The 18,145-nt window shown below is 42.9% G+C and overlaps 1 protein-coding gene across 1 annotated transcript in view; it reads right to left on the reverse strand.

The window, feature by feature from the left end:
- LOC136392584 (serum amyloid A-2 protein-like) overlaps positions 1-18,145 on the reverse strand; it is a 33,695-nt gene that overhangs the window by 2,577 nt on the left and 12,973 nt on the right. The window lies entirely within an intron of this gene.

Consider the following 18,145-nt stretch of genomic DNA (forward strand, 5'->3'; position numbering starts at 1 on the left):
TCCCTGCTGGGCCAGATGGCAGATGGTCAGAAATAAAATCCCTTTCAGTTCATGGCTAAATCCCTTGAGCTCCTAAACTGACTCACCCAATCTCATGGGTGCCCTGCAAGGCTGCTTCCCCTCTCTGTCTGCATATGCTCGGCTCTCAGCTCCAAGGCACAGACTCCAAGGCACAGACAGGCCTGCTCCGCTGTCAGCCCTGAAGCAGTGTCTTATCTAAGCCGGTTCCATTATTTCTTCCCAGAACTCTGCATGGTGACAGATGGTTACTAGACTTATCGTGGTGATCATGTTATAAGGTATATATACATAAAATCACTATGTTGTACACCTGAAACTAATATGATATTGTATGCTGATTATAATTAAAATAATTTTAAATTAAAAATAAAAATATCATGGCCTCTTCGTTGGGCGTGGGCATCAAGTGGAGGGGACTCTGCTTCCCAATCCTGGACATATCTCCGAATGGGAGTAGGTGTTTAGGTGCCAGGAACTGTCAAACCCAGGGCAGGCTGCTCCTGATAGCCCACAATGGGGTATTGAGTCCTTTGAGTCAAAGTTACTTGACAAGCACCCAATGCAAGGAAGGCACATCGACCCTCCCTTGTCCCCCATCACGTAGGAAGGAATTCTCTCCTGTGCAGATGCCTTCCACACTCCAGAAGGGAAGAGACAGACTCCCTTAAGCCAGAGTTCAAGAAAGTCTGTATATGCAAACCTCGTTACTTCTTTACCAAACACTACCCACGCTCACACTTTGCTTAGATTCCTCATTAATGGGGACCAAAACCTATCCAATTGTGACCTGTCAGAGCTTCACAAATGTATTGTTTTTTGGTCAACAAAGTATTAAAAGCTGGCTGGTTTGATCATTTATCTCAACCTCATTTATGATCTCCCATGTCCGCACGTGAAATTAGTTTTTCTCCTCTTAATCTGGTCTCATGCCAATTTTATTATGAGTTTGGCCATAAGGCAGTGGTCCCCAACCTTTTTTAGGCCACGGACTCGTTTAATGTCAGAAAATGTTTTCACGGACCGGCCTTTAGGGTGGGATGGATAAATGTATCACATGACTGAGACAAGAGTCAAGAGTGAGTCTTAGACGAATGTAACAGAGGGAATCTGGTCATTTTTAAAAAATAAAACATCGTTCAGACTTAAATATAAATAAAATGGAAATAATGTAAGTTATTTATTCTTTCTCTGAGGACAGATACCAAATGGCTAATGGACCGGTACCTGTCCATGGCCCCCGGGTTGGGGACCACTGCCATAAGGATCAAGAGGGGAAGGTGGGAATTTTCCACTCCCCAATAGAAATAAAGAATAAATTCTAAGAACCGTATAAAAGCACAGAGGACCGGAATATCTGTTATGGAAAAATGGCACCCTGACTGGGAAAGTGCGCGGATCCCAGTTAGGGGTATAACGGGGCAAAGCCTTTTGTCTCCTGTGTCTTCCTGGTGGTGGGGACACAGGATGTCACTGTCTGTCCTTTGTCACTACTGTATGTTGAAAATATCAGCAGTTTTATGCTCAGGGAGATGAAGTCTATATGTATATAACCCACACATATATATAAATAGTGCCTCTAACTATCAAAAAATATATATACTGTGTGTCTCATCCTAACTGAAAACATTCCAGAAAGAGAATTCTGGAGATTGTAGTTTATCCTAAACAAACTGACTTTGTTCTATTTGTCTAAAGACAGATGGAAGAGAAAGACCGAATGCCTGAAACTCAATGAAGTTCATATCTTACTTATTTCCTTTGCTTGATTTTTTTGAACTATCAGCATGTAAACTCTTTTTGACTCTCAGCTCCCTGGCTGTTTACTCAATTGTTACCTTAATACTTGACATTTTTTGAGGTACAGGGTCTCAAACTCTCAAACTCTTGATTTGAATAAGAAGTCTAGAGTATGAGAGAAGAGAGATATACCAAGATTTCCTTTAGACTTGACAAAAATTTTTTATACTATGTTGTTTATTTCATTGGGGAATAGAAAATGTTAATTACATCCATTATAACATTATTACCTGGGCAACAAATCAGTTAAGACAAACAGGTTGCATTCTTTTTTGAAATTATAAGTACAGAAAATTCAAACAATTTCTGAAGTCCATTTGCCTTATAAGACTATTAAAAACAACAACAACAAGTTCTTCCAAGAACCAATTTTAATTTAAATGAATTAAAATTAACAACAGAAACCATGCTTCTGCACTATTGTGTATAGTGGGCGCTCGTTCGGAACTTTATTCGTTCCATAAGTAATTGCTGAGCTCTCCTATGTGCTGGAATGTCTCCAGCCTCATGATGTTGATGTTGTAGTGATCAATCAATAAGTATGTAACACAAAAATAGTGATATCCATCATTATCTAAATCAAATCCATTCCTGACAATGATTTTGGTAGCAATTGTTTTTAGGGAGTAAGGGTAGCAAATTTATGATAAACAATTATTTTCATAAATATTATCAGAACCACTGAAACACCTATTTAACAATATATTAAGGATATCTCTACAATATAAAACAATTAAAACGCCAATTACTAGGAGTTCATTTAATCATTAATGAGCCCATAGGGCTGTGTTTTGTGTGTAATCCCCAATAATACTCAGGAAATTTAACAAGAATTCTATGTTCTTTTTACTCTGCAACAAATATATATATATATATTTTAATTTAGTGACAGGTGGGGAGGCAGAGACAGACTTCCTCATGCCCCCCAACTAGGATCTACCCAGCAAGCCCATTATGGGGCAATGCTCTGCCCATCTGGGGCCCTTGCTCCATTGCAACAGAAACCATCTTTCTAGCACCTGAGGCAGAGGCCATGGAGCCATCTTTAGAACCCAGGGCCAACTCACTCTAATAGAGACATGGTTGCTAGAGACGTGGAGAAGAAAGAGAGAGAAAGAGAAAGAGAGAGAGAGAGAGAGAAAGAAAGAGGCAAACGAGAGGATGAGAGGTGAAGAAGCAGATGGGCACTTCTCCTGTGTGCCTTGACCAGGAATCAAACCCAGGACATCTACACACCAGGCCATGCTCTACCACTGAGCCAACAAATATGTAGTATAATATTTAAAAATTAAAAAAATTATTGAAATAATGAATACAACTAATCTTTCCATAATAAAATATATAGGATGGTGACAGGATAAGTGAAAAAGTACATATCTAAGATTTGTCTGTGTCCAAATTCAAGGAACTGGGTGACAGTCTTTTCTACTTGGCACTGGAAACTCTATATACAGATGGCTGTAAACACTGGTCTGAACTATAGATGATACAATATTTATTTATATTTTAGTGAGTGAGAGTGAGACAGGAACATACAGGAAGTGAGAGGGATGAGAAGCATCAACTCACAGTTGTGGCACCTTAGTTGTTTATTGATTGCTTTCTCATATGTGCCTTGACTGGGGATGCAGAGACTCTAGCTAAGCCAATGACTCCTTGCTCAAGCTAGCAACCTCGCTCAAGCCAGTGACCTTTGCGCTCAAGCCAGCAAACATGAGGTCATTTCTACGATCCCATGCTCAATCGAGAGACCATGGTCCTCAGTGTCCCAGGTTCACGCTCTATCCACTGTACCTCCATCTGGTCAGCCTAATTGATACAATTATTGAAACACACATGTAAAATAGATATAGTGTGTTGTTTTTACTTTCTATACCCCAAGTCCGCGTAATGTGAGACTATGTCTGAATTAACTTTTTTTTAGTTCAAGTCAGAAACTCAGGGTGGAGGTTTCCAAGCCCTATTATTAGTGGAAGTCCCCTTTATAAAACAAGACTTCACCTGTGTTTCAGACAATCAAATCAGTTCCTAAAATTAAGAAAAAAAGGGGGAATAAAAGCACATATACATCTTATCTATATGTTAAGCATAAATTAAAAGAATTTATAAAATGGTCAACTTTCTTAAAGAATAAATGCAGAGTGTGAGTTAACTTTTTAAATGCCTATTAATATTTTATATATATAATATTAATATCCTAATCACTCATTAGCAACAGGCGTCACTGTTGTCTGCATAGTCTAAACCTAAGGATTGCCTTAGGTGCTGATTGGACAGGTCACCCCCAGTAACAGGAGAGATGGCAGAGTATGTGGGAGTAAATGCATGTAAATCAGCAGATTCAGTGGTGGGAGCCCATGGAAGTTTATTTCTGATTGCTTCCATTTTTCCACAAAGTTGGAAGCAAAGTTCTCAACTGTGAGAAGGATGAAAGAGAAAGAGGGTAGAAATTCCAGGAGAGGAGTGGATAATGGGCATCTAGGAGAATGGCAAAGTAAATTAACTTTGGAAGTGTTAACAGGATTGCAAAGCAGCTTAAAGATCATGAATTTACAGTGAGACTAGTCACTGTGGTTGTGTAGTTTTATCTGACCACATTCAGCTGCCAAAGGGCAGCCCTGAAATAAGTGGAAAATAGGATATCACCACTCTGTAAATACTTGTTGAAGTATCACGTCAATGAATACATGCGCAGATCTATGGGAAACTCATCTAAAGATGCGGGAGAGTCATAGGGTATAAGGAGAGAGTTAACAAAAGCTAGTGGCAGATAAATGCGACCATAACACACTCCAAGGTCCAAGGGCCCACAGGACCTCTGGGGACAGAGCTGCCCAGAGTGTCGTAGGATCAGGTATTTCTCTCATAAAGGAAGGGGAGAGAATGAAGAAGGTATATTTTAAGATGGAAGATAGACAACAGAGGGAAACCAGGAACACCAGTCCTTTACCTGTCAGGATGCATCCTAATCTGCCTGTCTGCGTTTCTGAGTTTGGCCCTATGGTGCGCAGACCCAGGGGTAGGAACCTTGTCTGGCATATTGACAGACAATCTGCTGTGTCTCTAAGCACAGCATCTCACCAATAACAGGCTCTCGTAATTTTTATTGATCAAATGAATCAATGAGTGAATGAGGAGGAGAAGTAATCTGCATAGATTGAAAGAAGTAGTGTGAAGGTGGTGTTTGGAAATTAAGAAAATGAAATAGCTTTGAAACATGATGCGTGTGGTGTAATATTCATCATTTAGAGGTGAACAGATAAACATGGACATTGTTTATATGCAGTAAAATCCCCGCTGACTCAGAATGGTTGAACTTACTGTCAAAAAATATGTATCCAGAAAGCAAGCATCCTTGCATTTACCATTATCATACTGTTATGCATCATCATCTGGATTATTGTGATGAATTCTTGGTGGCTTCCCTGTGTCCCTCCTTGCCCCCAATTAGTCTCTTCTCAATGTATCAACCAGATGTGAAAACACAACACAGACCATGTCACTCTCTGCTCAAAACCCTCTCAGTTTTACCCATCGCGAAAGTGAAGGCCCTAACAATGGCTTACAAGACTACTCTTTCTCACTCACTCCTCATAGCCTACTCTCTCCCCTCGCTCCTTTTCCTCCAGTCACACTGCTCTCCTCCCTGTTCTTCAAACCCCTGACACATCTCACCCCAGGGGCTTGGATTAGCTATTCCTTTCAACTGGAACACCCTTTCCCCAGGTATTGGCATATTGGAACTTTAAGGGAGCAAGATGTTACATATTAGGATGCTGGGAGCTTCAACGATATAATTACCGTATTTTTCGCTCCATAAGATGCACCTGGTCATAAGACGCACCTAGGGTTTTAAGGAGGAAAATAAGAAACAAAATAATCTGAACAAAATGGTGTGTTAAAATATTTAATAAAATATACCACAATAATATTCTAACAATGTAAACTCAACAGCAATATTAACAATCATTAGCACTGTTATTAACAAATGAGAAGAGACTTTAATGTTCTAATACTCTTCTAGTTGTCCGGGAACCCCAGGAACTCATCATCACTAGTGTCAGTATTTAAGAAGCTCAGTTGCTCACAATCACTGGTTTCACTTTGTTCACTATTTTCATAAATAATACCATCTTCAGTGCCATCTTTTTTTTTGTATTTTTCTGAAGTTGGAAACAGGGAGGCAGTCAGACAAACTCCCGCATGCTCCCTACCAGGATCCACCCGGCATGCCCACCAGGGGGCGATGCTCTGCCCAACTGGGCGTTGCTCTTTTGCGACCAGAGCCATTCTAGCGCCTGAGGCAGAGGCCATGGAGCCATCCTCAGTGCCTGGGCCAACTTTGCTCCAATGGAGCCTTGGCTGTGGGATGGGGAAGAGAGTATCAGAGAGGAAAGAGAGGGGGAGGGGTGGAGAAGCAGATGATTGCTTGCCCTGTGTGCCTTGGCCGGGAATTGAACCCAGGACTCCTGCATGCCAGGCAAACGCTCTACCACTGAGCCAACAGGCCAGGGTTTTTAGTGGCATCTTAAAGCATTGCTAATGTCACATTTTTTAATGACCGTAACACGGTTTCATTCTTCACTGTCTGCCTTGATGTTTTAACCCATTCACAAACTTGAGTGGTAGTGGGTCTTTTCATTCATCCAGTTGGTGTCAGATCATGATTACCAGCTGCCATCTATTTGTTCCACTCTTCTCACATAAAGACCTTAAACGGTTTGTTGATGGAAACGTTGAGAGGTTGCAACTGGCTAGTATGATCCCCAGGAATTACGGTTAGATGAGTCTTCACTTCTTTAAAGATCTTTAGTGTGTGTGGTTTTGCTAATATATGCTCTAAACTGGTCAAGCACTAACAGGGCAGATTTTTCAGAAGCCCTCTAGGATGTTTGGACCAAATTTTTTAAATCCACACTCTCATTCCATTTTCATCCATCCATCCTTTCTCATGAACCCCCCTGCTGCTGCACTAGGGAAAGTCCAATTATGTTTACTCTAATATCACTCCATAGGAAAACTACCTGGATTACAGCTGGAATAAACTGAAGGAGATGAGCAGCACAGCCTGCTCCGTCTGCTGATGCTTTGCTTGTGCTCCCACTGGCCTCCCAGCTGACTGCACATGCCTTACACCCTGGGTCCCTCTTCTATTTGCCAGCCAGCCAGCCAGCCAGCCAATGAAATGCTATTAGGCTGGCAACAAGTGACATCAGCACTTCACTCAGAGCTCCTGCAGCTGCAGCGCAGCCCTCCATCGCTGCAGCACACCTCTCACGTCTGCCCTCGATGATGCTAGATCAATGCGCCATCACAACCTTGCTTGCCTTCCCTGCTGCGCTGCATGCAACTGTGCAAAGCGGAAACAGGAGATCACTGAGCAGATGCAGGTTCCGCACACCGCCCGTTGGGTACGATTACCTGCTGGTGCTCATTCTACATGTTTACCGGTGCAGCACCCTGCAACAGCTAAGAAAAATGAACATTTGCTTCATAAGACGCACAGGCATTTCCCCCTCCACTGTTGGGGGGAAGAAAGTGTGTCTCATGGAGTGAAAAATACAATACTATATGTTGCAATGAATATATTGGAATGAGGGCTGTGAATGAAGTGTGGAAATTTTCCATGAAGGTTGGAGAGGAGTGGGGAGATATAGCAACAAATAGAGTGGAGAGCTGTTTTATACCCAATCATTACTAATCAGATTGTCTAAAACAGAAGCATCTTGTGGGTGTTTTAAGAATGCAACTTCCTGGGCCAGAACCTTGAAAACCCCAATTCAGCAAGTTTGGAGTTGACTTCAGGAATACCTGTGCTTGAAAATCTCCCTGTTGTGGAAATCATTTGCACAGACAACACTGGTAAAGCTGGAGAGAGGGCAGTAAAGAATTTGACAGGGACCTAGGAGACCAAGCTCTAAAAGCATTGGGGGTAAAGACAGCAGAGATGGCAGTGGGGGATAAAAAGATGAAGACTCTCTTTCCCATTCTCTTGTTCAGGAATGGCAGGGGGCATACCCCGTGGGAGAAGACCACAGTAAGTGGAATCAACAGGAGAAAAGCAAGGTTCAGTTTCTGTAACAGGGGAAGGAAATAGGCCAAGTCAAAGGAGGGTATTTCCCCCAGTGTCTTCTCACCCAGAGCTCTTTGAAAGGCAGTAGTGGAAGATCAGGTGGAGTGTAGAGAAGGAGGAGTCTGACCCAGAGAGAAAGTCATTTATGTGAAGTGAAGCAGGGACAGGATAGCAGTTACAGGAAGCAGTGAGTTAGCATCCTGGTTCATGACAGCAAGCTGAGATTCCATATTGCTTTGGGGCTGAGTGTGGGAGGCCGTGTTCTGGAAGGCTGATACTTACCAGCTGGTAGGACTACCTCCCCAAAGCCCCGAAGGGCTGTTATATGACCAGTAGAGATGCCTTTCTGATGTCCTCCCAAAGTTTCCACAGTCTACTCTTTATTTATTTATTTATTTTTACAAAGACAGAGAGTGAGTCAGAGTGAGGGATAGACAGAGGCAGGCAGACAGGAACAGAGAGAGATGAGAAGCATCAATTATTAGTTTTTCATTGTGCGTTGCAACACCTTAGTTGTTCATTGCTTTCTCATATGTGCCTTGACTGCAGGCCTTCAGCAGACTGAGTAACTCCGTGCTGGAGCCAGCGACCTTGGGGTCAAGCTGGTGAGCTTTTGCTCAAACCAGATGAGCCCGCGCTCAGGCTGGCGATCTCGGGGTCTCAAATCTGGGTCCTCTGCATCCCAGTTCAATGCTTTATACTCTGCGCCACCGCCTGGTCAGGCACAGTCCACTCTTAATAGAAGTTCCAGAGAGAATGGAGGGACAAAGGAAAAGGGTAGGGGAAGGAGTGGGTTAATGAGGGAGATACAGTGAACTCTCAATACATGGAAAAGTAAAAATGGAAAATATGTAAATAAGAAGTTAAGTTTTCAAGCTGACACATGTCATTCAAACTTGGAGGCACTTGTCCTAATAGGCTAGGTCTTTACCTTTGAGATCTCTAATTATTGGAAAGGGCATACAACTTTTCTTCCTATGCCAGGGGTTTTATTTATTATGAATAAAACACTCATAGAGCTGCACTCAGTTCACTCTGGCTAACATGTGCCCCAGATCGTCTAGGAACGACTCTCTTTTACTCACTAAGAAACAATCCATGGAATACATCTGCAAAGCCTTTTTTTTTTTTTTTTTTTTTTTTTGGAGACAGATAGAGAGTCAGAGAGAGGAATAGATAGGGACAGTCAGACAGAAATGGAGAGAGATGAGAAGCATCAATCATCAGTTTTTCATTGTGGTACTTTAATTGTTCATTGATTGCTTTCTCATATGTGCCTGACAGGGGGGCTACAGCAGACCGAGTAACCCCTTGCTCAAGCCAGTGACCTTGGATACAAGCTGGTGAGCTTTGCTCTAACCAGATGGGCTTGCTCTCAAGCTGGCAACCTCGGGGTCTCAAACTTGGGTCTTCTGCATTCCAGTCTGATGCTCTATCCACTGCGCCATTGCCTGGTTAGGCTGCAAAGCTCTTTCTGATGAAGTTATAGGAGAATATAAATGGCTCACTCAAGGACCAGAACATCCTTGGACATTCCTCTCTCTACTTCAGCTCCTTGCCTTCATTCCTTAACAAATGTTCTTTTCTGGAAACTGGTACACCTTTTACAAATATTAGGGGTCATTTATGGTAATTCCAGTTTGAATGACTTGATTTGGAAGAATGCCATTGGACAGAGCTATCTCAGAAACACGGACTAAGAAACCTGGACTTTGCCCCATTCCATTGTTTTATGCTTATCTCTACACAAGGTTCTGTTACAAAACAGCAGAATACCTTTCTAGTAGAGATTGTGACACTGAGTTCCCAACACAGATCCTAAAACCCAGCCATCTGGACATGGAGGAAGCACGACCTAGAAGTTGAGAGCCAAGCCCTGGATTCAGACAAATCTAGTGTGACTTCTGCTCTGTCATATACTCATATTGTGGAAGAGTGTATAATGACTTGGAGAAGTGTAGATGATGTCTTAAGGGGAGAAGAGTACAGTAGAGTTTGGCCTAATTTTTTAAATGATAGCCTTGCTGGATAAAGTAGTTTTAGTTGTAGGTTCTTGTTCTGCATTACTTTGAATATTTCTTGCCATTCCCTTCTGGCCTCAAGTGTTTCTGTTGAGAAGTCGGATGTCATCCTTATGGGGGCTCTTTTGTAGGTGATAGCTTTTTTTTTCTCTTGCAGCTTTTAATATTTTCTCTTTATCGCTTAGCTTTGGTATTTTAATTATGATGTGTCTTGGTGTAGGTTTCTTTGGGTTTCTCTTTAATGGAGTCCTCTGTGCTTCTTGAACTTGTGAGAGTTTGTCCTGCATTAATTTAGGGAAGTTTTCAGCTATGATATGATTGAACAAAGTCTCTATCCCTTGTTCTTTTTCTTCTTCTTCAGGAACCCCTATGATGCAGATGTTATTTCTCTTCATGTTGTCACAGAGCTCTCTAAGAGTTTCCTCAGACTTTTTGAGTCTCTTTTCTTTTTTCTTCTCTGCTTTCATGCCTTCATTTCAGCTGTCCTCCAACTCGCTGATTCGATCCTCAGCTCTATCTATCCTGTTTTTAAATCCTTCCATTGTGGTCTTTATTTCTGATATTGTATTTGTCATCTCCATCTGATTCTTTTTTATACTTGCTATTTCTTTATTTAGGTGTTCATAATGACCATCCATTGTTGTTCTAAGATCCGTAAGCATCCTTACAATCATTATTTTGAACTCCGCATCTGGAAGTTTGATTATTTCCATATTACTCAGTTCATCTCCTGAAGGTATCTCTTGTAGTTTCATTTGGATTGCACTTTTTTGTCTTCTCATTGTGTTTGGGTGTTTTATTTGTAGAGTTGGTTGAGGCTAGGCTTGGTGTTGTCTGCCTCCAGTTTTCAGTTGTATTATTTCTAGGTCTTCTTGGGTTGGTATCAGCTATTATTTGTAATCCACTTTCGGATTTGGGCAGCTTTGAAGTCTTGATTTGTTTGTTTTCTTAACAGGTGATAGTCTTGTTTATTGATCTCAGCAGGGGGTTTCCTTGAAAGTGTATCCAGGAATGCGATGGGTGTAACCTGAGACTCTGAAGGCCTCTTCAGCCAACTAATCTCTCTGGAGGCAGGGTATTTTCTCAGCTTCAGTAGGGGGAGGTGTATCTCATATCTCCATGGAGACCTGAGTTATTGCCCCTCCTACCCACTTCTTGTTTTCAGCTGTGTCTTGTTGCGCTTATTGGAGCTGGGGAGATGTCCGGAGATCTCTGATCCGGAAGCAATTACTGTTTTGTGGAAGGTTCAGTCCTTCCCCCAGCTATGGCCACCTCCAGCACGGATGAGTCAGCTTTTTTAGTTCATCTCCTGCATTCCTTACCCCTCACAGTCTGTCCCTCTCCCTGTCCTTTCCACTTGGGAGATAAGCTTGTCTTTTCAACACACCTTGGTCCCTGGTCACCAGGCAAGTGACTGTGAGCAGTATTTTCTGCTCTTTTCCCTTGGGTGAGATCCCCTCTGGGCTCTCAGCCTCCTCCTCCCCTCCATTCCTGTTAGCAGGGGAGATTCAGGCACTACCTAACAGGTTTGTTGTGGCTTCTTCTTTGCTCCTTGGTTTTTGAGAGCAGTTCTTGTAGTCCAGAGTTTGTTTTTCATGCTGATTTTTCCTAAATTGATTTGTATTCCAGTTTGGTGGTGAGAGCTGGATGTCTGTGTGTCCGCCTACTCTGCTGCCATCTTCCCATCTTCCTGGCCTAATTTTTATTCACAGACATTTTCTCACAGTGAAACAAAACCTAGGAATTTGCATATCTAACAGTATCCATGTTTCTACTTAGTGAGAAGTGTTCTTGTTATTCTGGAATTTCAGAACTATCTATGATGACATGTTTATTCATTTATCAGCTCTTTTTTGAGTGTCTACTACACTAGATGTTGGGCATACATGGAGATGGGGGTGGGGATAACCAGAGATGCAGGCTGTGTATTGGGCAGATAAAATATATTATGCTCACTTTGTTAAAGATGGCGCTGCCCACATGGAAGCCCGTCGCCCAGGTGATATTAATGTGTGTTGGGGGCAGGCTGTGGGCAGGCAGGATCCTTATAGCCTGGGGCTTGGTTTTAGGACTAAGCCTTTCCCACCCTTTTTGATGTGGGGTGGTGCAATCCCATTATGCCTCAGATAAGTAACTTTGTATCAGAGACTTTCCTATTTTGTATATTGGATTAAAGGTTTTGATTTCTGCACTATAAAGTGGGGCAGATTGGGAGCTTGCTCTCTCAGTTCCTGAGATTAGCATTAGAGAGGTGTAAAGCCAGTATCCAAGGCCACCATCCTTACAGCATCCTGGCCCATGCAGGTTCACATTGGATTTGGACAGTCAGTAAAGAAACAACGGAGCCAAGAACTGATGGGCCATCATCTTTAATCCTAGCTTGCACCCGGTAGGCAAGTAAAAACACACAATGGGCTCCAAAACCCACTCACATTCAGTGCTCACAAAGCTACTGACTTATCTGAGTTTCCTAGAATCAAAGGTTTCTAGCTCACCAAACTTACTCACCTCTGTTTCCCATCTCCTTCCTACTCCCTGCACAAACTCTGTACAAACTGGCTTCTCACTCAACACTACGCCATCTTGGCTGCTTTTCCTGGCCTCCTCCACATGGCCTTTCTCTGCTCTCCTCTCTAATGCTAATCTCAGGAATTAGGAATGAAAGCTCCCGTTCTGCCCCCATTTTATAGTGTAGAAATCAAAACCTTTAATCCAATATACAAACAAGGAAGTCTCTGATACAAAGTCACTTATCTGGAGCATGATGAGACTGCACCATTACACATCAGAAAGGGTGGGAAAGGCTTAATCCTAAAACCAAGCCCCAGGCTACAAGCATCTTGCCTGCCCACAGCCCGTCCCCAACACACATTAATATCACCTGGGCGACGGGCTTCCATGTGGGCAGCGCCATCTTTAACAAAATGAGCATAATATATTTTATCTGCCCAACAAAAGAAAAGCAGAGAATGCCACATGGAGGAGGCCAGTAGAAGCAGCCAAGATGGTGGAGTGTTGAGAGAGAGGCCAGTTTGTGCAGAGTTTGTGCAGGGAGAAGGAAGGAGATGGGGAACAGAAGTGAATAAGTCTGGTGAGCTAGAAACCTTTGATTCTAGGTACTCGGATAAGTCAGTAGGTTTGTGAGCACTGACTGTGAGTGGGTTTTGGAGCCCAGTGTGTGTTTTTACTTGCTGTCGGGTGCAAGCTAGGAATAAAGATGATAGCCCATCAGTTCGTGGCTGCATTTTTTCAATACCATCTGTCCGAATCCAATGCGAATCTGCATGTGAATGGCCACGATGGCGGCATCTGGCTTTACATTTGCCATAGTCTGTGTCAGGATTCGATACAGATGAGTATGGAGCCACCACCACCTTTGAGTGGTGGAGTAGGGGACGGGCTGCTGTTATAGTTCTTCATGGTTGTCCTTTTGGGGACTATAGGCTGGCTGACTTTTGCAGCCATGCGTGAGGAAACTTGAGAACTCTGTGGAAATGGCTACCCTGGACATGCAAACCGAGCAGTTGAAGGAGCGGGAGCAAACGTGGGAGAAAGAGATGCCGTCCCTGGAGCTGACGTAAGCACCGCAGGAGGCCGACCAGGTTCACAATATTTGTTGGGAAATGGAGCAGACGCTGGAGAAGGAAGCACAGGTTCGTGAGTTTCATCCTGCCCTGGACATTGTGGAGAGCCAGCAGCGGCAGGAGGCCGGGACTGAGGCTGAGGCTGAGGCTGAGGCTGAGGCCAGGTACGGAGCTGTAAGGTCTGTGGAGCAAAAGGCTGCAGCAGCCAGGGCCTCGAGACAGGGAGCTGGTGTTTTCAGTTCCTCTTTGGAGGTTGAAGAGAATCAGTCTGGAGTTGCGATCCACAGTCTCCAGAAGGTGAGAGCCCAGCAGCAAGGAGTACTTGTTAGTCCTTGGTAGGTCTACGATTTGGGTGAGTGCCATCATGCTCTCTGAAGCAGAGATGGAAATGCTGACTGCCATTGCCATGTGCTCCTCTCTGAAACAGTGTAAGACCTGCCAGGACAGCAGGGATGAGGGAGGTGGCTGATGCCCCATGTGTGTGGACTGATTTCCTGGACTATGACTGGAGTGGGCACTGGCTCCTTTGTTGGATGGACTTATGGATTTTGGACAATGTGAAATACCCTGATGAGGGTGGGGCGCGGCTTTGCTAAAAGCACCCCCCTGCCCCCAGATTTTTTTCCCATGGTTATAAAAAGGTCGAGGACATTTTGCGCTTTTGGCAAAGTGCTCTGGGTCTGGTGAAGTGTACCTTTGTAATTGTTAAAATAGTATGATTTGTAAAGTTGTTGTAATTTGTATAATGTGCCTAATTTCCTTGCACAGGGATGCCGGTGGTGTTGATTGTAGGTAGTAAAGTGAGCGTAGGGGTGCATTGTTGGGCAGATAAAATATATTATGCTCACTTTGTTAAAGATGGCACTGCCCACATGGAAGCCCGTTGCCCAGGTGATATTATTGCGAGTTGGGGGCAGGCTGAAGGCAAGCAGGATTCTTATAGCCTGGGGTTTGGTTTTAGGACTAAGCCTTTCCCACCCTTTTTGATGTGGGGTGGTGCAATCCCATCATGACTCAGATAAGTGACTTTGTATTAGCGACTTCCCTATTTTGTATATTGGATTAAAGGTTTTGATTTCGGCACTATAAAGTGGGGCAGACTGGGAGCTTGCTCTCTGGGTTCCTAAGATTAGCATTAGAGAGGAGAACAAAGAAGGCCATGTGGAGGAGGCCAGGAGAAGCATCCAAGATGGTTGAGTGCTGAGTGAGAAGTCAGTTTGTGCAGGGAGAAGGAAGGAGATGGGGAACAGAGGTGAATAAGTCTGGTGAGCTAGAAACCTTTGATTTTAGGAAACTCGGATAAGTGAGTAGCTTTGTGAGCATTGAATGAGTGGGTTTTGGAGCCCAGTGTGTTTTTACTCGCCTGCCGGGTGCAAGCTAGGATTAAAGCTAATGGCCCACCAGTCGCGGCTCTGTTGTTTCATTACCATTTGACCAAATCCAATGCGAACCTGCATGGGCCAGGCTGATGTGATTGTGGCCTTGGCTACTGGTTTAACACCATGCCTTTATAAAAATGACATGTGTAATTAGGGATAAAAAGAATTACATGTGCATAGAAAAATATCTCATACTTGTTTGATGATTAAATCAGTAAGATACCAATAAATACATGGGAATGATTATGTGGAAAACAAGTATGATGAAAGGAAAGAGAAGGTAAGGTGACACCAACTCTCCTAAGATTGTTTCCCTGAAGAACAACTAACTATGCCTGCAGACTAACATCATTCCTCACCCCATCTTGTCCTCCTCAAGCTTAGTAATATCAGATATGGCTCAGCTGCCAAAGGGCTCCCTGCTCTCTAACTTCTTGCCCTCCCTCCATTGATTCTTAGAATTGGGAGGACAGAAGAAATGACTTCCTTCTAGTTGTTTGTTGTTGTTTTTTAACTGAACGAGCTAATCAGCAGATATATAAAAAGACCAACTGTTAAGTATGTGAACTCCTCATTCTGTTTGGTGCGTGTTCCTTCTTATAAAGCCCACACACCCTCACGAAGAAAAGGCACTTGGCTTGTCCAATTTGCATTCTCTAGGCACCAGAAACCCAGAATCAACCCTGTTGGTATTCAATGCTCTCTCTTCTCCCAGAAGCTGTTGACCGAGCCTCATTGCTCCCCTGAAGTCTCCCAGACTCTAACTGATGGAACAAAGCAAGGAAAACCCATGCTGGGGAACAGGTGGGGTTCAGTCATCAGTCCACCGTCAGCAACAGTGAGGCCTCCCTTAGAGCCTGGCACTGAGGTTGTGAATGTAAAAAAAGAGTCTATATTGGGTTTCCCAATATTTTCTTGTTCTTCTTAAATATTTTCAGAAAGGAGTAGTGAATTAAGGCAACTCAAAATCCCAAGGCTCTTTTGGAATTGTACAGTATTGTTGAAACTAAGAACTCATTGGGGAGAAAAAAATTTTTAAATCTCAAACATTCTTCTTAAGGTCTATTTAAAATTTCAAGTAATCAGCTATAAGTATATCTTATGAATCATCATTAAACCTCTGTACAGTTAAGCTATTCAAGTATCTAGCTTGTTTAGCATGTGTTTCAATTTTATAATACAAAAGATTTAATCCTGGATAGACACTAAAATATTATGTCATAAAAGAGATTATTTTTCCTTAACATTCATGACAGGAACATCTAACCTGGGAAATTTGCTGATTATAATTGAGCAAAGTCAAATTTTTAGATTTACCGGAGAGTCTGTCTCAATCTGAGTGGTTAGCAAAACAGGGAATGTTTGTTTGACCCTCTGTGCCCTAGACATTCTGGAATTCCCTGGTTTCTCTTACCTTCAGAGACCTGTGGTTTACAACATACTGGTTCAATAAACAAAAGGTCCTTTCAGTTTCAAGTGATTTGCCTTCCAATTTTCTTTTCAGTAAAACTGAGTCTTGGCCCTGAATGGGTGGCTCAGTGGATCGAGAACCCTCTTGACACACGGAGGTTGCAGGTTTGATCCCTGATCAGGGCACATATGAGAAGAAACCAATGAGTACACAACTAAATGAAACAACTAAGAGGAATGAGTTGATGATTCTCTCTCTCTCTCAAATCAAAGGAGAGAAAAACTGATTCTCTGCTTAAATGGAGACTCACACTTCTCTTTCCATAACCGCAGAAGTATATCCTGTGGTCAGAACTCCTCAGTATACTGCCCAGAATCAGGGCCCTCCCATTCTCTGAAGCTCCCGATGATTCAAGAGCTCCCAGTTCACCATATTTACTCCCAGGGATGGGGAACTCATAGCCAGGAGAACTGAACTGACCCCACCGAATCTTAGAAGGGAAGCACGGGCAGGTGCCACTCATAGATAGACTGAGGATAATGACAACTTGAGTTCCTGCTTAGCATAATCACCCATCTTGTCATATAGACATACTTACCTCCAGGCCCTGCACACTTGAGAAAGGTGTGGAGTACTGCATTTAGACCAATGAGATGGTTTCAGGGTCAAGGAAGAATTAAGCCTATAGCTTCTTGGGATCCAACTAGCTACAGCATGTCCCAAATCTGTTTCTCAACTTCCCTCAACCCCAGCTGTGATCCTGTGGAATCCCTCAGACAGTTGGAGAATTACTTGAGAAGGAAATACTTTGTGTTTCCTCAGACCTTCACCGTAACCCCATCCCTTTTCTAGTGACACTTAAAAATATGTACAGCAATATTTATAATAGCATTTTTTAAAATAACCAAATAGTGGAAGCAGTTCAGATAATTTTAATTTGTTAGTGTTTAAACGAAATGTGGTATATTCATACAATAGACTTCATACAGAGAGCTTATGACACTTAAAATCTCTAAATCCTGACTTGCATTAATGTCTCCTGACCAATACCTCATCCTGCTTCTCAACTAGTGTTTTTGCCTGGCCAACTCAGGATGCTTCTTCCTACTGATGATGTGGGGGGGGGAGGGTTGTTGCTTTTAATTTTTCCTATTTTCAACATGCTTGTCTCCCTTTTCTGCTTCAAATACTTGTAACAATAAGATTTTTGTTTTAAAACACAGGCTTTAGTATTATTGAGACACACTGAGGCCAAGAAATCAGGAGATGACTCCCTTGAGAAGGTAGTTTGTTGTGGAGGATATACACTCCTCCATGACCCCCATTGCTCTATGGGAAATTGTTTCCTTCGTGTCTGGGTGAGGAGGATCTGCAAAGCTGTGTGACTCTACTCCTCTGGTTTGTGTTTTGGACATAACTGGTGCTGGGACATTTCTGGGTTCTCCATTCCCCCTGACACTCTCTGCCCCAAAGACAGAGACAGGATAAATGTAGTCTCCCCACTGGGGTGAAGGCCCACCTCAGCTACCTCAGAGTCCAGTGTATGTTTCTTCTTTGCTCTTATTTTTTTAAAAGTTGATTTAACTATTTATGGACCTTTATTCAGCCATCAAGAATAAATGTGTTTCATTCCTTAAAAAGTTCCACTGGGGAGATGACGTCAGAGTAATGGTGCGGTAGGAAGCAATACTGATAAATCTCCCCCAAAACTCAACAAGATCTTCATCCAGAAACAGAAAAACCAATCCTTGGAGCCTCCAGATGTTTTGCAGTACACCTGAAGTTATGGTCAAGTGAAAAATTGGCTAAATATATAATCAAACCTTGAAGGAACTCTACAAGCTAGAAAAGAGTGGACC

Source organism: Saccopteryx leptura, chromosome 1, assembly GCF_036850995.1.
Source record: "Saccopteryx leptura isolate mSacLep1 chromosome 1, mSacLep1_pri_phased_curated, whole genome shotgun sequence".
In the NCBI taxonomy this organism is placed as follows: Eukaryota; Metazoa; Chordata; class Mammalia; order Chiroptera; family Emballonuridae; genus Saccopteryx; species Saccopteryx leptura.